At 41.0% G+C, this 21,528-nt stretch overlaps 1 protein-coding gene across 8 annotated transcripts in view; it reads right to left on the reverse strand.

Moving 5' to 3' along the window:
- LOC124556703 (catenin delta-2) overlaps positions 1-21,528 on the reverse strand; it is a 506,669-nt gene that overhangs the window by 50,373 nt on the left and 434,768 nt on the right. The window lies entirely within an intron of this gene.

The raw sequence follows: 21,528 nt of genomic DNA on the forward strand, positions 1-21,528 counted from the left end.
CAAAGAACGTTCTGGCATGAAAGATTTTCCACATTAAGGAAGTCTCGACTACTCATATATGTGATAGATTACCATTTTACCATCATGCGACATCTGCATTCAACAGGCAAAGTTCAGAAGTCTGGTGTAGGAGTACTGCATGCTCTAATTCGAAACAACAAAAATCAACGGAGTGACTATCATTGAACGTCATCAGGTCGCTCATTGAGCATTCCTATGCAATACTGTTACTGGTGACGCGTTACAATGCCTTTATCGTTAACTCCCTAAGAAGAAATGATAGGCTGAGCCCCACCAAAAGACGTAAACTCGAGCAAAGAGTAGTGTGAACATAATATTTTACATCTGATAGCTCCAAAAGTGTGATTTGGGCTACGAATTCGGCACCAAGGGGTGTGTGCAACACAGCTGGAATATGTTGCCAACTTCATCTAACAGATTGATAGGAAAGTTGTCTCTCAGACACTTGACTTGATAGGAGAGTCCTCTCTCAAGTACTTGTCCCTCTTGTAATATATTCGTAAAAGTTTACCTTTCCCGCTCTTGATCGATCAACCGTTGAGGCCATTCATTTATAGACAAAAATACTCTTGAAACTACACTGGTTTAATGACATTGTTAGAACCAGTGGGTTTCTACGGGTGTAGAATTTGTAAACAACTTTAGCATTGTCAGATTGTTTTAGATATCATGAAAGAAAATTCTGCTGCTGATTAATTTCTCTTTGATGATTACTGTTGCGTTTAGTAAACTAATGGAAAATGCAATTAAAATATTCACTGTACTAATACAAATTAAAATCAACTTACTACAGAAACATCACGACAGCAGTCTATTTTAATAAAGCGTTAAGTGTCTGTAAGATGATTGATCCTCTTTTAACAGGAATTAGTAGATATTACCGACTTTTGACTTCGTAAAGATTTGTATTTACTTTATTTCCTGTATCATTCGCAAGTATTATGAAAATGTGGCATTTCATAGATAAAATTATGTATTCACTACAACAAAAAATATGTCGGCAGAAAACAAAAGTGACATGAATTTGGCAGTAGCGTACGGATTTCATTCCGACACTAAGGGTTACTGAAAGTAGCAAGACGAATTTTGCTGGAGCGTTTTCTTATGATTCCCTTATTGAGTTTGTATCTGCCTGCTTGTAGCTCTGCTACAAAAGAATTAAAAATCTGGCCTTTAGCGAGTCTCGAAAGGCGAGCGAAAGCAGCTTGCACCTGGCAGCCAAGCATGTTAGCTGGGAACTGGTTTTTTCCTAAAGTGGGAAGATATCCTTTTGTGGTTGAATTGTTGGCAGATGTCAGTCAGACGTGTGCCGTTGGTCTAAGTGTTTCGGCATGCTGAATTTATATCAGTGATTTTTCTATAGTTTTTTTCTGTCCCAAATAGAGAGTTGAAGTCTCCCATCAGTATTATCGCATCATCTTTACCAGAGATCTTCGATATTCTCTGCCGTGCTAACTTGGACTCCCCAGAATCCAAAAATCCAACTGCCGCCTGTCGACAGCCGGGTTGTGTACCACCTAGGGTAAAGTTGACTTTGCTTGCACAGTTCATGTTTGTTTGTGTTTCTTTAGTTTAGCTTGGGTGATTCCAGGGCCGGACGGGACCAGAGGGTGTTGAAGCTTTGGAAGCAAATATTTTCAGCCGAGATGATTGCAAAATGGGTCAAATGGCTCTGAGCCCTATGGGACTTAACTTCTGAGGTCATCAGTCCCCTAGAACTTAGAACTACTTAAAGCTAACTAAACTAAGGACATCACACACATCCATGCCCGAGGCAGGATTCGAACCTGTGACCGTATTGGTCGCGCAGTTCCAGACTGTAGCGCCTAGAACCTCTCGGGCACCCCGGCCGGCAGTATTCGATTTTCTCGGTACCACCCATATGGGGTATGGTTCCCCCTATCCGCCACACAGGATTATTATTATATTTATTATTATTATTGTTGTTGTCATTATGTCATCAGCAAATCTGATATGGTGTATCATCCCACCACTGAAATGGATGTGTATTGTTCGATTCAGTATTTCCATCACATACATATGGGTTATAATTACGTTACATTGCTGCTAGAAGACATATTTCTCACTTTTTCTTAGACAGTTGCTACCTGTTACTCCATCATAGGAATTTACGTGCGCAGCATCGTTGCAATACAGGCATTTAAATTATCCGATTTCTGTAATTTCTTTTCGATACCAGATCGTTCTAATCGGATTCGGCCAGTCAGTCTTAATGTGGATATCCGACTACCACTCTCATCATGTGATGGATTTTGTAAACCACATTCTTAATCGGACTGTTGAATCTAGATCACTTATCTAATACAGGGCCTGAATTCTTAAACACTGTGGAAAATAATAATCGAATATGCTTATTACAAACACGTTATTTAAATATAAGTATATGAACTAACGAGATAACAGTTTATTTACAGGAGCAGAGCCCCATACATCATAGCAGAGGAGTGAGTGATTGGTTTCAGGACCAAGAGAGGATAAAGCCGTTGCCGTTTGTTGCACAATCACCGAACATCAACCAGATAGAGAACATGTGGACAGAGGTAACAAGGTCATTGCCATGTGGACCTACAAATGCAAGCGACCTTTGGACGAATATAGAAAATGTATTGTGGGAAGTGAACCATCATGCTACACTGTCGACGACTTAATGAAATCAACGGCCCTGCGCCTTCAAGAAATCTTACGTAATGATCGTGGGTTGGGTGCTTACTAAAAGTATACTCGTCCACAAAACCCATGTGGACAATTATCTGATAATCGGTCAAGCTTTGCTTTGTCGCAACTCTTTAGCATACAAGTCAATTTACTTTCAATCTCCTGCTTACAATTCTTGCAATGCAAGGTAATTGGAAAAATCTCATCCACTCAATGCCAGCTGAGGAATTGACTGGTACATGTGTTGTTCAACACACAGTAGGTGTGTGTGTGTGTGTGTGTGTGTGTGTGTGTGTGTGTGTGTGTGTGTGTGTGTGTGTGTGTGTTTTCGTGTTCACGCACAATCTGAATCAATACTATTAACATTGGAAAGACAACCAACAATAAATATTGCATCAAATATGACTGTAAAGTATTTTAATGTGATGGGAAGTTACAAACTGAATTTTTACCCAACCCACGTCCTGCATATTACGTTAAGTAAGATGTATTAACTCCATAGTATCGTTAGCAGAGACAGTGCGCTCTTGTTGTCGAGGCTCGCGACAAGTGCAGCGATTAGCAGTGCCCAATGCCGCCGCGATTTGTTTATGTTGGCTGAGCATGGACACTGCAGCAGACGCTTCGCTATAAACAGAAAGAAATCACCTTGGCTCTGACTGCAGTGAGCGGATATCACTGCATGCGTGTTCTTATAGTAACCAACGCGAGACTCTACTCACAGGTGCCATGGAGCAATTGCAACGGGTATCATGGCATTAGTCATCAGAATATTAACCAGTGATGAAATATCCACTTTATTTGAATCCCAAGAAAATAGGAACCTTCTCGCAAAAATAATGTGAGGTGATATCAAGATTTATCCAACATACAAAAATTAACTGCAGGGCTTTCATGTATGCAGTAGTAGCACACCAGGAAATATTATGTCTTGGAAGCGTATATTTCGTTTCCTCTTCTCACATTAACGCCCTTGTTTTAGTATGAAGTGAGAAAATAAACACGACAAACTAAAGTTCCTGAGAAGCATATAAGTCATTTCCTCTTCTCATATCACCACTTTTGTTTTAGTATGAAATAAAAAATAAACAGTTTAGGGTTGTGAAGCATAATATGACACCAGATTCTTATCGTAGGCACTATGGGAAACGCATAAAGCAGGGAGCTGTCCATTCTTTTGTCCAACAGTCTGTTTCCTTTCATGCATTACTCCCGCTAGGAGATTCTTATTTAACGAATTGTGGGCATCAAGTTCTTCAGCAGAATAAGCCTAGTGTTATTGTGCTAATTACGGTATGGAAAAAATGCAACAAAGACTAGTTCCCCTAGAGCAGCGAGGATATTTGCACATGTGTGTATTCAGCAATGACTGCCAGCTGCCACAACGCTTCACAGCATCCATGCGGCAGGCAACGCAAATGTGCGTGCACTTCAGACTTCATTCAGTAAGACGCCAGGTGATGGATGGAAACGTCAAATTAACGTCGTTTTCCGAGTCGTATTCAATCCAGAATGAGGTGTTATTAAGGTAGTTGAGCGTTCTAGCAATTACACTTTTATAATTCCCATATGAGTATTTCGATAGCCAAAAGAACCCGTTAGTGTAAAACCATCGGGAACTGCATTAATAGCAAACTGCAAGAACTTGAGACAATACCTGGACTCTTCTCTTTGCTAGGTGACCTATTACTGTTATTTAGCATTCTCTCCGTCCTAGTCGTAATCCAAATGGAACTTCAGAGGCGTTTTCCGCTATTCTTGACAAACGTCAGCAACTTGTAACCACTGCGAGTCACAACTACATGGTGATAATGGTTCAGGCTGTCAGTAGTTGTGGTGGTGTTATGCTGTCAAACTGCATTCAGTAACGTTAATGGTGGCGCATATAATTTAGCACTAACTGCCTACTTAAGTAAAGATAGTGTTGTGGCGTCATCGCTTCTCTTTATTTGGCCTCAGCTTGAGTAATCCGATTTAACGAACACAGTACTCCATTCGTGGGCTGCTAATGATGCAGTATGACGACAGAGATCATCGTGGGGGTATTAGATTAATTCTGCAATGAATTGCTTTCCAAATATTACCCTCAGCTGTGCAGCTGGAATGACTCATTACAAAGGTACACTATGTTGCACTTGGTTAAGTGATCAGTTCGCTGCAATTCTGCTCCTACTGTTCGTAAATACTTGTATAATTCAAAAATGGTTTAAATGGCTCTGAGCACTATGGGACTTAACTTGTGAGGTCATCAGTCCGCTAGAACGTAAAACTACTCAAACCCAGCCGCAAGGGATTAGCCGAGCGGTCTTAGGCGCTGCAGTCGTGGACTGTGCGGCTGTTCCCGGCGGAGGTTCGAGTCCTCCCTCGGGCATGGGTGTGTGTGTTTGTCCTTAGGATTATTTACGTTAAGTAATGTGTAAGCTTAGGGACTGATGACCTTAGCAGTTGAGTCCAATAAGATTTCACACACTTTTTTTTTTTTTTTAACTTAAACCTTAGGACATCAGACACATCCATGCCAGAGACAGGATTCGAACTTGCGACCGTAGCAGTGGTGCGGTTCCAGACCGTAGATCTTAGAACCGCTCGGCCATTCCGGCCAGCATACTTGTATACTGACCATTCGTTATTAGGCTAAACATGAACTACAATCTGATTCGCATATATATGACATGGGCTAGCGTTGGCACAAAGCAGTGACTAAGGGTTGGACGCCGTTGTAGTCCTGTTACATTGATGGCAAGACAAATGTTCGCAAATAACCTCTATTTCCTCAAAAAACAGTTGAATCTTAAATATCGAAGGACCAACGTCCACACTGTCACAGCGCGTTGAAATAGAGAAACGACGGCAGATGAAAATTTGTGAGCGACTGGGCTTCGAACATGGACCTCCTGCTTACTAGACACACATGCTGATCACTGCACTAGTTTTTTTTAAGTTGAGAAGACTTTCAGTAGCAGGTGGGTGGAGGCAAAGAGGGGAGGGGTCGAAGATCCGAGGCCTGGCCACAATGCCTCCCCCATACCTATCACTGAGCAGCTGCATTATTCCCATGTATTTCATGTTTGCACCCATATATTACTTTAAATTGTAGAACAAAACTGATCGAGTTATTAAGGTAAAATAAATTACAGATTGCAGCCTCCAGTGGCGTGCGTTCCTTGTAGAACATAACTTACAACAGTGAAAAGGGTGACGGAAAAATGCATAGCAAACATTCATACAGAAATATATTCACAGTTTAAGTTATTATGCACTGGATGCATGTGAGGTCTGTAACGAAGCCATTTATTTTTCAAAAATTGAAAGAAATTTCGGGGCCGGAGAGGTTTTGCCAAATTAGAACAGTTCTGATTTTAGAACCAACATAAAAGAATATTCCAGGAACAAAAAAAGTGAAATAATAGTATTCTGCTTCTAACCAATAAAATTGTCCACCACTTTGTAGCCCACATAAAGCAATAGATTAAAAAATTTGAAACCATTCCTTATATTTGATTCTTCTTCAGCTTAAAATGTTCTTCTGTAATATAAAACATGCACTCGACTAAGTTCTAACTTTTGTTTGTTACGAACTAAAACAGAAACTGTCCCAGAAGCCACGAATAACTGTTATTCTTTGCAGACGGGTAACATTTACAATCTGGTTGTAAAGCTTCAGTTATCGGTATATGACTTTCTGCGGTTCTGTTGATAGTGCTAATTTCTTCCTAGTCCAGTTCCAAATTCTGATTATATTTTCACATAAGAAGATGTGCGCTACAGTTTCTACAAGCCGAAATTTGTCGCAGTATGGAGATGGTCTCCATTTGATTTCCCATAATCGTTCCGCTGTGGGTATGGTTGCGATCACAATGTCGCACCATGCGGCACTGACTCTAGTTGGTAGAATTTTATTGTTGATATTTTTCCAGACGTTCCTCCAGTTTTTTTGTAGGTTAATTTACCGGAATTGGTTTGTGAAGACGATTTCTGATAATATAATTATAGACTGTTCTAGTGCAGGTTTGTGCTGGTGGAAGTCTTATACAGCTCCAGTCGCCATAGTACTTTGGACGTAATCTAGGCTGGCACGCTACATTAACAGGAGTGTTCCTATCCCTAGGATCTCACGCGAGTAACAGAAGTTTCGTGATGCTTGTCTTCGTGGCATGTCTTAGTTTAAAAGTACGTCTTTAATTCCAAGTCCTCCGTTTTGCCTCTGCAAAGTCGCCGTGTGGAAGGATACTTTGAAGATATTTTACTTCCACACATACCTAGAGGCTACAGCTAATATTTTATGTGCAGTGACCTGCGGTATCGTTAAGACTGCTACGACATGATATATTTTGCTAAGTATGTATATATTTATAAACTGAACTTTCTGCAGCCGGTCTAACGATCGCATACCATGCTCCTTCAACAAAGTTCCGATGACATTAAGTTTCCGCTCCCAATTTTTCGTGGCCATGCGTTTGGGATTCGCCCTTAACCACAATCCGAGTTGGAGTCTCTCATCAGTTACATCTAACCAGTGTGCACCTATTGCACTATTGTAAGAACCGAGATGCAGTATTTTGGATTTAAAATTTTGTAAATTTGTAATAAGAACTTATGAGGCCAAGCTGCTTAGGTCATCGGTCCCTAAGCTTAGACACTACTTAATCGAACCATGCCGGAGGGAGGACTCGAACCTCCGATGGTGGGCACTGTCGGGACACAGCAGCCAACCTCTCTGTGGCACCTGTCTAGACACGATCCTCGTCAGACGCGAATTCCCATCTTTGCCGCATACGCAGTACCCCCCCCCCCCCCCCCCCCCCTCTCTCTCTCTCACCGGCCATTATTCCACTCGTTAGCGGCCACGCTGTATTCCCGCAACTGTTCGGACGATGTCGTGCATCTAGCACTGAAAACTTTTGATGACCCGTTGAGACGCAAATAATTATACCGGATGTTTTAGGAGGAATAGTAAATATTGTAGGAGGTGGTAGTATAGAGAAATTGCAGATAAAAAGTCCATATAACACCCTCTATATGGATATATGTATGGTGTCTGTTCTTTCGGAAATGTTTGAAAGAAAAGCCACTACGAATCCGGTTTCGAACTTGGTCAGGCACAAATTTTCATCTGACGCCGTTGTTCTATTTTAATTCCTATGACAGCCTCGACATCTGTCCTTCAATCTTTAACTGATTAACAAGGCTGTCCATTTCGATTCGTAGTGTCTGTCCTTTCGGAAATGTCCGAAAGAACACACACACACACACACACACACACACACAACACACACACACACACACATTTTTATCTTATGTGCTATTCGGAAAATATTTGGCAACTCAGTGATAGTGCCAGACTGCAGCTGCATCAACCTTCTCATTTCACTAAATATAGTTGTACTTTTCTGAACAATTCCTGTTTAATAAGTGACAGCGACAGTGTCTCTCACCGTTTACTTTGTCGGAAACCTGCTTCTTTCTGCCCTAGCCTATACCATAGCAATAAGTGATTGCTCACATTCTTGATATCTCACTGGATGTGCTACTGCAGCTGTAGCCAAAGATTCAAATCCCGCTGGAAAAGTATGTTTCAAGTCAGATGGTTCTGTTACTCCCCTACTGTCATTGAAAAGATCACAACGAAATTAAGTATAGGTATCCTATGAAACCCTTGAGATCATACTGCGGTGCTGTGAAGATGAAAAAAGTAGTTTTTCACAATTATCAGATGACAGATGGAATTTGTCAGATTCCACTAATTATGCTTGCATTATTAACTGTTGGTTCACAGGCACTTTTCAGCCACTTGTTGTAACTGTTATTTGAATGTTAGAGATAGAAGAATAGAAACATCAAATTTTCGCCATATGGAATGTTCGAATTCACCTTAAGTCTTCACGTTTCGAGCAAAGGCAGAGTATCCGTCAGGAAAGTTGACAACAATAAGCCATGCCATGCTTGTCTTCTGGCGGATGTGCCAAAGACAGTGATCTCAATAACAATATTGTACAGCAAAGATACATTGCCAACTCGACCACTGTAGAAGATCCAAAATTGTGAATCGCATCTGGTGAATATGCTTTCAAGGTTTCGGTTCGATTAAGACAGAAAAACACAAATAATTGTCGCAGTTATTAATTTATGACATTTAGTTTGCATTCAGTGCATCGATGTATTACAAGTAATTGCACTCTAGCCCCTAAACCTACTTACAGAAATGCGAATAAGGCTCATTGACATATAATGAGGATTTTGCGGCCCTTGCCACCCGCAACTTTTGAGACGAAGCTATAGTCACTTCCGAGGTCACTCACAGAACACATCAGCTGGTATGCTTTCTGGCAATATAACTGAAACTTGGCAACAGCATAGAATATGTTTGGCAAGTCTGTGACCGACGAGTTACTTCCTTGATGGCACCGAACTATCCTGCTAAATTCACTTGATATTATCGTGTCATTTCAATTGAATACTGTGAGTGATTTTGTCTTGAGATGTGACATAAGGATACCAGTTAATGCTTTTGAGTCAACGAAAGTGGTTCCACACGGGAAATACAACTATTCTCGTCTATTATGTTGTGATGTATCTGCCTTAGCGGCGATTGAGCCAATAAGTACATCACAGACCTGCACCTGTTCGCTAGCTCCTTGGCAACGTGCTTGCCTGTCAGATGCACACTGCCTTTGTTCGCCTTTCGAGACTCGCTGAAAGCCAGATTTTTAATTCTTTTGTAGCAGAACCACAAGCAGGCAGATACAAATTCAATGAGCGAATCGTAAGACAACGCTCTAGCGAAATTCGTCGTGCTCCTTTTAGTAACCCTTAGTGTCAAAGCGAAAACCTTACGGTACTGCCAAATTCATAATGCCAATTTTGTTTTCTGTCGACATATTTTTGTTGTTGTGAATACGTAATTTTATCTATGAACTGCCACATTTTCATAATACTTGCGAAGCAAATCATGTGAAGTAACACTGTGGAAGAAGCACAACCCTTTCTGGGCGCTCTCTGTACCTTCCTGGATGTCGAGGGGTTCTAGTAATACGACCTTCGAGTAGATGGTTAGAGATGAAGAACCTAGTGGTGAATGAACTCATAGATGAGCTGAATGCGAGAGACTACTCTTGAAAAGAATAAGTAGACGATTTATTCACAGTAAGACTTAGAAAATTTGCTAGTACTGTTAAACCTATGTGCACTGAACATTGTGAAAAAGTATTTAAAGACGAGCCCCACGAAAACTGGTGTAGTATTATTTATAGTGAAGCATATCCAGCACACGTACTGAAAAATTATGTTTCTCAATGAAACTTTAGAGAAGGTTGTAGTGTATCTAGAGATAGCCCTGGATGGAAAACTATTATTAACACCTCCCATAAAGAAAATGTTCCACTCGAAAGATAATCTTATAAGCACTAGAAGCTGTTGTAGGGTAAACTGGGGTCTAAACCCAGTACGTACTGAATATACACCTCTGCAAAAAGGCCAATGATAATTTATTGGGCTATAATATGAACAAAGTCGAACAGAAGGTGGCTGCTAGGGAGTCTGGCAAAGTGCAGAGACTGGCCTGCTTCCACTCGTTAAATCCTGAGGATAGGAACGCTCCTGTTAATGTAGACTAGATTACGTCCGAAAGTACTATGGCGATTGGAGCTGTGTAAGACTTCCACCAGCACAAACCTACACTAGAACAGTCTATAATTATATTATCAGAAATCGTCTTCACAAACCAATTCCGGTAAATTAACCTACAAAAAAACTGGAGGAACGTCTGGAAAAATATCAACAATAAAATTCTACCAACTAGAGTCAGTGCCGCATGGTGCTACATTGTAATCGCAACCATACCCACAGCGGAACGATTATGGAAAATCAAATTGAGACCATCTCCATACTGCGACAAATTTCGGCTTGTAGAAACTGTAGAGCACATCTTCTTATGTGAAAATATAATCAGAATTTGGAACTGGACTAGGAAGAAATTAGCACTATCAACAGAACCGCAGAAAGTCATATACCGATAACTGAAGCTTTACAACCAGATTGTAAATGTTACCCGTCTGCAAAGAATAACAGTTATTCGTGGCTTCTGGGACAGTTTCTGTTTTAGGTCGTAACAAACAAAAGTTAGAACTTAGTCGAGTGCATGTTTTATATTACAGAAGAACATTTTAAGCTTAAGAAGAATCAAATATAAGGAATGGTTTCAAATTTTTTAATCTATTGCTTTATGTGGGCTACAAAGAGGTGCACAGTTTTATTGGTTAGAAGCAGAATACTATTATTTCACTTTTTTTATTCCTGGAATATTCTTTTATGTTGGTTCTAAAATCAGAACTGTTCTAATTTGGCAAAACCCCTCCGGCCCCGAAATTTCTTTCAATTTTTGAAAAATAAATGGCTTCGTTACAGACCTCACATGCATCCAGTGCATAACAACTTAAACTGTGACTATATTTCTGAATGAATGTTTGTTATGTATTTTTCTGTCACCCTTTTCACTGTTGTAAGTTATGTTCTACAAGGAACGCACGCCACTGGAGGCTGCAATCTGCAATTTATTTTACCTGACTCTAGTTGGTAGAATTTTATTGTTGATATTTTTCCAGAAGTTCCTCCAGTTTTTTTGTAGGTTAATTTACCGGAATTGGTTTGTGAAGACGATTTCTAATAATATAATTATAGACTGTTCTAGTGTAGGTTTGTGCTGGTGGAAGTCTTATACAGCTCCAATCGCCATAGTACTTTCGAACGTAATCTAGGCTGGCATGCTACATTAACAGGAGCGTTCCTAACCCCAGGATTTAACGAGTGGAACAGAAGTTTCGTAATGCCTGTCTTGGTGGCATGTATTAGTTTAAAAGTACGTCTTTAATTCCTTAATAACGACATGAATTTTGTTCTAGAATTTAAAGTACTATATGGGTGCAAACATGTAATACATGTGAATAATGCAGCTGCTCAGTGACAGGTATGGTGAAGGCATTGTGACCATGCCTCGGATCACCGACCCCTCCCCTCTTTGCCTCCGCCTACCTGGTGCTGAAAGGGGGAAACCCCACCTCATATGGGTGGTACCGAGGAAATCAAATACTGCCTGCCGGGGTGGCCGAGCGGTTCTAGGCGCTACAGTCTGGAACCGCGCGACCACTACGATTGCAGGTTCGAATCCTGTCTCGGGCACGGATGTGTCTGATGTCCTTAGGTTAGTTATGTTTAAGTAGTTCTAAGTCCTAGAGGAGTGATGACCTCTGAAGTTAAGTCCCATAGTGGTCAGAGCCATTTAAACCATTTTTGAAGTATACAAGTATTTGCGAACAGTAGAAGCAGAATTGCAGCGAACTGATCACTTAACCAAGTGCAACATAGAGTACCTTTGTAATGAATCATTCCAGCTGCATCGCTGAGGGTAATATTTGAAAAGCAATTCATTGCAGAATTAATCTCATACCCACGATGATCTCTGTCGTCATACTGTATCATTAGCAGCCCGCGAATGGAGTACTATGTTCGTTAAATTGGATTACTCAAACTGAGGCCAACTAAAGAGAAGCGACGACGCCACAACACTATCTTTACTTAAGTAGACAGTTAGTGCTAAATTATGTGCGCCACCATTAACGTTACTGAACACAGTTTGACAGCATAACACCACCACAACTACTGACAATCTGAACCATTATCATCACGTAGTTGTGACTTGCAGTGATTACAAGTTGCCGACGTTTGTCAAGAATAGCGGAAAGCGCCTCTGAAGTTCCCTTTGGATTACGACTAGGACGGAGAGAATCCTAAATAACAGTAATAGGTCACCAAGCGAAGAGAAGATGCCACATATTGCCTCAAGTTCTTGCAGTTTGATATTAGTGCAGTTCCCGATGGTTTCACACTAAAAATGGTTCAAATGGCTCTGAGCACTATGCGACTTAACTTCTGAGGTCATCAGTCGCCTAGAACTTAGAACTAATTAAACCTACCTAAGCGAAGAACATCACACAATTAAACCTACCTAAGCGAAGGACATCACACACATCCATGCCCGAGGCAGGAGTCGAACCTGCGACCGTAGCAGTCGCTCGGCTCCTAACTGTAGCGCCTAGAACCGCACGGCCACTCCGGCCGGTGTTTCACACTAACGAGTTCTTTTGGCTATCGAAATACCCGTATGGGAATTATAAAAGTGTAATTGCTAGAATGCTCAACTACCTTAATAACACCTCATTCTGGATTGAATACGACTCGGAAAACGACTTTAATTTGACGTTTCCATCCATCACCTGGCGTCTTACTGAATGAAGTCTGAAGTGCACGCACATTTGCGTTGCCTGCCGCATGGATGCTGTGAAGTGTTGTTGCAGCTGGCAGTCATTGCTGAATACAGACATGTGCAAATATCCTCGCTGCTCTAGGGGAACTAGTCTTTGTTGCATTTTTTCCATACCGTAATTAGCACAATAACACTAGGCTTATTCTGCTGAAGAACTTGATGCCCACAATTCGTTAAATAAGAATCTCCTAGCGGGAGTAATGCATGAAAGGAAACAGACTGTTGGACAAAAGAATGGACAGCTCCCTGCTTTATGCGTTTCCCATAGTGCCTACGATAAGAATCTGGTGTCATATTATGCTTCACAACCCTAAACTGTTTATTTTTTATTTCATACTAAAACAAAAGTGGTGATATGAGAAGAGGAAATGACTTATATGCTTCTCAGGAACTTTAGTTTGTCGTGTTTATTTTCTCACTTCATACTAAAACAAGGGCGTTAATGTGAGAAGAGGAAACGAAATATACGCTTCCAAGACATAATATTTCCTGGTGTGCTACTACTGCATACATGAAAGCCCTGCAGTTAATTTTTGTATGTTGGATAAATCTTGATATCACCTCACATTATTTTTGCGAGAAGGTTCCTATTTTCTTGGGATTCAAATAAAGTGGATATTTCATCACTGGTTAATATTCTGATGACTAATGCCATGATACCCGTTGCAATTGCTCCATGGCACCTGTGAGTAGAGTCTCGCGTTGGTTACTATAAGAACACGCATGCAGTGATATCCGCTCACTGCAGTCAGAGCCAAGGTGATTTCTTTCTGTTTATAGCGAAGCGTCTGCTGCAGTGTCCATGCTCAGCCAACATAAACAAATCGCGGCGGCATTGGGCACTGCTAATCGCTGCACTTGTCGCGAGCCTCGACAACAAGAGCGCACTGTCTCTGCTAACGATACTATGGAGTTAATACATCTTACTTAACATAATATGCAGGACGTGGGTTGGGTAAAAATTCAGTTTGTAACTTCCCATCACATTAAAATACTTTACAGTCATATTTGATGCAATATTTATTGTTGGTTGTCTTTCCAATGTTAATAGTATTGATTCAGATTGTGCGTGAACACGAAAACACACACACACACACACACACACACACACACACACACCTACTGTGTGTTGAACAACACATGTACCAGTCAATTCCTCAGCTGGCATTGAGTGGATGAGATTTTTCCAATTACCTTGCATTGCAAGAATTGTAAGCAGGAGATTGAAAGTAAATTGACTTGTATGCTAAAGAGTTGCGACAAAGCAAAGCTTGACCGATTATCAGATAATTGTCCACATGGGTTTTGTGGACGAGTATACTTTTAGTAAGCACCCAACCCACGATCATTACGTAAGATTTCTTGAAGGCGCAGGGCCGTTGATTTCATTAAGTCGTCGACAGTGTAGCATGATGGTTCACTTCCCACAATACATTTTCTATATTCGTCCAAAGGTCGCTTGCATTTGTAGGTCCACATGGCAATGACCTTGTTACCTCTGTCCACATGTTCTCTATCTGGTTGATGTTCGGTGATTGTGCAACAAACGGCAACGGCTTTATCCTCTCTTGGTCCTGAAACCAATCACTCACTCCTCTGCTATGATGTATGGGGCTCTGCTCCTGTAAATAAACTGTTATCTCGTTAGTTCATATACTTATATTTAAATAACGTGTTTGTAATAAGCATATTCGATTATTATTTTCCACAGTGTTTAAGAATTCAGGCCCTGTATTAGATAAGTGATCTAGATTCAACAGTACGATTAAGAATGTGGTTTACAAAATCCATCACATGATGAGAGTGGTAGTCGGATATCCACATTAAGACTGACTGGCCGAATCCGATTAGAACGATCTGGTATCGAAAATAAATTACAGAAATCGGATAATTTAAATGCCTGTATTGCAACGATGCTGCGCACATAAATTCCTATGATGGAGTAACAGGTAGCAACTGTCTAAGAAAAAGTGAGAAATATGTCTTCTAGCAGCAATGTAACGTAATTATAACCCATATGTATGTGATGGAAATACTGAATCGAACAATACACATCCATTTCAGTGGTGGGATGATACACCATATCAGATTTGCTGATGACATAATGACAACAACAATAATAATAATAAATATAATAATAATCCTGTGTGGCGGATAGGGGAAACCATACCCCATATGGGTGGTACCGAGAAAATCGAATACTGCCGGCCGGGGTGCCCGAGAGGTTCTAGGCGCTACAGTCTGGAACTGCGCGACCAATACGGTCACAGGTTCGAATCCTGCCTCGGGCATGGATGTGTGTGATGTCCTTAGTTTAGTTAGCTTTAAGTAGTTCTAAGTTCTAGGGGACTGATGACCTCAGAAGTTAAGTCCCATAGGGCTCAGAGCCATTTGACCCATTTTGCAATCATCTCGGCTGAAAATATTTGCTTCCAAAGCTTCAACACCCTCTGGTCCCGTCCGGCCCTGGAATCACCCAAGCTAAACTAAAGAAACACAAACAAACATGAACTGTGCAAGCAAAGTCAACTTTACCCTAGGTGGTACACAACCCGGCTGTCGACAGGCGGCAGTTGGATTTTTGGATTCTGGGGAGTCCAAGTTAGCACGGCAGAGAATATCGAAGATCTCTGGTAAAGATGATGCGATAATACTGATGGGAGACTTCAACTCTCTATTTGAGACAGAAAAAAACTATAGAAAAATCACTGGTATAAATTCAACATGCCGAAACACTTAGACCAACGGCACACGTCTGACTGACATCTGCCAACAATTCAACCACAAAAGGATATCTTCCCACTTTAGGAAAAAACCAGTTCCCAGCTAACATGCTTGGCTGCCAGGTGCAAGCTGCTTTCGCTCGCCTTTCGAGACTCGCTAAAGGCCAGATTTTTAATTCTTTTGTAGCAGAGCTACAAGCAGGCAGATACAAACTCAATAAGGGAATCATAAGAAAACGCTCCAGCAAAATTCGTCTTGCTACTTTCAGTAACCCTTAGTGTCGGAATGAAATCCGTACGCTACTGCCAAATTCATGTCACTTTTGTTTTCTGCCGACATATTTTTTGTTGTAGTGAATACATAATTTTATCTATGAAATGCCACATTTTCATAATACTTGCGAATGATACAGGAAATGAAGTAAATACAAATCCTTACGAAGTCAAAAGTCGGTAATATCTACTAATTCCTGTTAAAATAGGATCAATCATCTTACAGACACTTAACGCTTTATTAAAATAGACTGCTGTCGTGATGTTTCTGTAGTAAGTTGATTTTAATTTGTATTAGTACAGTGAATATTTTAATTGCATTTTCCATTAGTTTACTAAACGCAACAGTAATCATCAAAGAGAAATTAATCAGCAGCAGAATTTTCTTTCACGATATCTAAAACAATCTGACAGTGCTTAAGTTGTTTACAAATTCTACGCCCGTAAAATTCCACAGGTTCTAACGACGGCATTAAACCAGAGTAGTTTTAAGAGTATTTTCGTCTAGAAATTAATTGCCTTGACGGTTGACCGATCAGGAGCGGGAAAGGTAAAATTTTACTAATATATGACGAGAGGGACAAGTGCTTGAGAGAGGACTTCCTTATCAATACAAGTGCCTGAGAGATGACTTTCCTATCAATCTCCTGGATAGTTTTGTTTCTCAAATCAACGGAGTACGTTATCATGCAGTAGCACTGGTGATGTAGTTTTGTTGCTCGATTTTCTTACACTGCGACCGAAAGGTGCCGAATTCGTAGCCCAAAACACACTTTTGGAGCTATTAGATGTAAAATATTATGTTCACACTACTCTTTGCTCAAGTTTACGTCTTTTGGTGGGGCTCAGCCTATCATTTCTTCTTAGGGAGTTAACGATAAAGGCATTGTAACGCGTCACCAGTAACAGTATTGCATAGGAATGCTCAATGAGCGACATGACGACGTTAAATGATAGTCACTCCGTTGATTTTTGTTGTTTCGAATTAGAGCATGCAGTACTCCTACACCAGACTTCTGAACTTTGCCTATTGAATGCAAATGTCGCATGATGGTAAAATGGTAATCTATCACATATATGAGTAGTCGAGACTTCCTTAATGTGGAAAATCTTTCATTCCAGAATGTTCTTTGGCGCATTTTTCCCAAAAGCACTCGCTCCAAACACAGTTTAAATCTTTCTAGCTGCCTCTTCTGCATTCACCCCTCTGTTATACCAAAAGTAAACGTTGTGTTGCAGATGTTACACCTTTTTCCATTTGCGACTCAATTTTAAAATGCTTAACTGCAGTTCATGATTTTCATGTATGCAAAATCCAATGCTTAACTGCAAGATGATAATTAGAACTTCAAATTCGAAAATGACAGTTGATACATACACTGACAGCGTCGTGCCGCGTTCACCTGGGCAGCGCCGGATTTCAGGCGGCCGGTGGCGTCTGGCCGGTGGCCGGTAGCTACTGCAGTGCGAGGAAACGCTCGAGCGTAAGCTGTTACGATCGCGAAGCAGGCACGAGCTGTCCTGCGGAATTGTTTCTGGAATAGTAGTAGTTGGTGGTGGGTAGAATGTTAAGCGAATTATCTTCCATGTTCAATCAGACTCATAGCTTTAGGGGGGGGAAAAAAAAAAAACCAGCTATACACTGGACGCGAACATGCGACTACAAGTTTAGAATGCACGACGATTATCACTAGACCACGGGCTCACGCACTCCGGGAACAACTCGGAAGTAGACAACACTTCGTCCTAACACTTCCTCATCTTACAGTGTTGCCAGATTGTGCAAATAGCCGGACTTAGAGTTGTCAGGGGCGGTCAGTTTTATTCGCCACCTTAAGTGAACGACTCGGACTTAGTCTCGGTGGTGGCCAGTTTTTATGTCTAAGACTGTACATATCATTCATGCGTCCATGTGAAACTGGCAGAAAAATCCTCCGCTGAGGTGTAGTTTATCTCACACATGAAACTGGCTTGAATTTCAGTTGTTACCAAAGTGTTGGCCCTTCATGTAAATTTCTGTATGTTGTCATTTTGTGGTAGTTTCATAAAAATGCAGTAAATGAAGCAGGCAAAAAGGAATACAAACATCTCAAAAATGAGATTGACAGGAAGTGCAAAATGGCTAAGCAGGGATGGCTAGAGGACAGATGTAAGGCTGTAGAGGCGCATATCAATAGGTGTAAGATAGATACTGCCTACAGGAAAATTAAAGAGACCTTTGGAGGAAAGAGAACCACTTGTATGAATATCAAGAGCTCAGATGGAAACCCAGTACTAAGCAAAGAAGGGAAAGCAGAAAGGTGGAGGGAGTATACAGAGGGTCTATACAAGGGCAATGTTCTTGAGGACAAAATTATAGAAATGGAAGAGAATGTAGATGGAGATGAAACAGGAGATATGATACTGCACGAAGAGTTTGACAGAGCACTGAAAGACCTAAGTCGAAACAAGGCCCCGGGAGTAGACAACATCCCATTAGAACTAATGACAACCTTGGGAGAGCCAGGCCTAACAAAACTCTACCATCTAGTGAGCAAGATGTATGAGACAGGCAAAATACCCTCAGACATCAAGAAGAATATAATAATTCCAATCCCAAAGAAAGCAGGTGTTGACAGATGTGAAAATTACCAAACTATCAGTTTAATAAGTCACAGCTGCTAAATACTAACACGAATTCTTTACATACGAATGGAAAAACTGGTAGAAGCCGACCTCCGGGAAGATCAGTTTGGATTCCGTAGAAATGTTGGAACACGTGAGGCAATACTGACCCTACGACTTATCTCAGAAGAAAGATTAAGGAAACGCAAACCTACGTTTCTAGCATTTGTAGACTTAAAGAAAGCTTTTGACAATGTTGACTGGAATGCTCTCTTTAAAATTCTGAAGGTGGTAAGGGTAAAATAAAGAGAGCGAAAGGCTACTTACAATTTGTACAGAAACCAGATGGCAATTATACGAGTTGAGGGGCACGAAAGGGAAGCAGTGGTTGGGAAGGGAGTGAGACAGGGTTGTAGCCTATTCCCAATGTTATTCAATCTGTATATTAAGCAAGCAGTAAAGGAAATAAAAGAAAAATTCCAAGTAGGTATTAAAATCCATGTAGGAGAAATAAAAACTTTTGAGGTTCGCCGATGACATTGTAATTCTGTCAGAGACAGCAAAGGACCTGGAAGAGCAGCTGAACGGAATGGACAGTGTCTTGAAAGGAGGATATAAGATGAACATCAACAAAAGCAAAACGAGGATAATGGAATGTAATCGAATTAAATCGGGTGATGCTGCCGGAATTAGATTAGGAAATGAGACACTTAAAGTAGTAAATGAGTTTTGCTATTTGGGGAAAAAAATAACTGATGATGGTCGAAGTAGAGAGGATATAAAATGTAGACTGGCAATGGCAAGGAAAGCGTTTCTGAAGAAGAGAAATTTGTTAACATCGAGTATAGATTTAAGTGTCAGCAAGTCGTTTCTGAAAGTTTTGTATGCAGTGTAATCATGTATGGAAGTGAAACGTGGACGATAAATAGTTTGGACAAGAAGAGAATAGAAGCTTTCGAAATGTGGTGCTACTGAAGGATGCAGAAGATTAGATGGGTAGATCACATAATTAATGAGGAGGTACTGAACAGAATTGGAGAGAAGAGAAATTTGTGGCACAACTTGACTAGAAGAAGGGATCGGTTGGAAGGGCATACTCTGAGGCATCAAGGGATCACCAATTTAATATTGGAGGGCAGCAGGGAGGGTAAAAATTGTAGAGGGAGACCAAGAGATGAGTACACTAAGCAGATTCAAAAGGATGTAGGTTGCAGTAGGTACTGGGAGATGAAGAAGCTTGCACAGGATACAGTAGCTTGGAGAGCTGTATCAAACCAGTCTCTGGACTGAAGACCACAACAACAACAACAACAACAACAACAACAACTGCCAAGTTTTGTCATACACGACAATTTTTTTCCAGGAAAGAACTGTCCATGTTTTGCATTTCAATCAAGTTGCGGCAGGTGTCCACATGCCATTTTTGTTCACGAGTCAAGGTTTGTGGGACACACTGCGCGCACACTTTTCTCTTCTTCAAAACGTTCTGGAGAATGTCTCAAACATTTGATTCTGAGACACTGTTCCACTGCGATGTGTAACACAACAACGTTGACGTGCTACGTGCATGTCCACTATTTAACACTGCCTGCTCACAACTGACTGGTTGAATGCACATCTGTTGTTTACAATTGTCATTTCAAGCTGCCACCATAGTTACTGTGCTGATGTTGCTTATACACCACAAATAAAATCAGTTTTAGAACTTCTTAGATGGATGTTGTATTCTCCTGATGCGGTACCCACTGATTTCTTCCTCTTTCCTCAGATGAAAAAACCACTCTGTGGTAGACACTCCCAGAGTGACAACGACACAATTATTTAGGTGTAACATTTCCTAAACACCCAAAAGGCAGACTTCCTTACAACCCAGGTGCCCATCAAACCATCGATAATTGGGAAAAATGCATCACATGGAAGAGGGAACATGCAGAGAAGTATTAACTCCATCACCAAGTTTCATGATGACAGACTGATTTGTTTGAGATGATAATTAAAATTTTACAACTACCTATAATATGAGGGTAATCACAGAAGTAAGGTCTCCTATTTGTTTATAAGTACATGGACCTGTTTATTTCTACAACGGTTTACATCAGTTAACAGCTTGAAAATTTAGCTATTGTTTGACATAACCACCACTTCTGTCGATGAATTTTTGTAGATGCTGTGGCAGTTTTGGTGTGCCCATGTCATATCAACTCGCCTCTATGCTGTTCAGAAAGTTATGAACCTCTTCTTTCACCTCGTCTTCAGAGCTGAATCACTTTGTGGTCAAATGTTCTTTTAACTTAGGGAACAGGTGATACCCACTGGGTGAAAAATCAGGACTATAGGGTGGGTAGGTGATCATGTTCCACTGAAACTGTTGTAGGAGAGCAACGGTTTGCCGAGCGATGTGTGGGCAAGCGTTGTCATGGAGAATGTGTACACCCTTGCTCAACATTTCTCTTCTCTAGTTCTGAACTGCCCGTTTGAGTTTTTTCATAGTCTCAGAGTACCTGCCAGTGTTAACTGTGGTCCCAGTGGACATAAAGTTGGCCAAAAATACACCTTTCCGATCCCAAAAAACGGTTGTTATGACTTTACCGGCAGACTGTGTTTGTTCGAATTTCCACAGCTTTGGTGAAGAAGGATGCCGCCACTGGCTTGATTGTTGCTTGGTCTCAGGTGTAAAGTGGTATGCCCAAGTTTCCTCACCTGTGACAATTGTGTCCAGAAAGTTGTCCTGTTTGGCTGCAAGGTGGTGAAGAAATGTGCGGGAAGCATCAACTTGCTGCTGCATGTGGTTCACAATCAGCATTCGTGGCACCCATGTTGCACACACCTTCTGGTAGTTCAATGTTTCCATTAAACTTCTGTGAGCAGTGCTTCAGGAAACCTCAGGAACCAACATGCAGAGATCACCCAGGT

Source organism: Schistocerca americana, chromosome X, assembly GCF_021461395.2.
Source record: "Schistocerca americana isolate TAMUIC-IGC-003095 chromosome X, iqSchAmer2.1, whole genome shotgun sequence".
In the NCBI taxonomy this organism is placed as follows: Eukaryota; Metazoa; Arthropoda; class Insecta; order Orthoptera; family Acrididae; genus Schistocerca; species Schistocerca americana.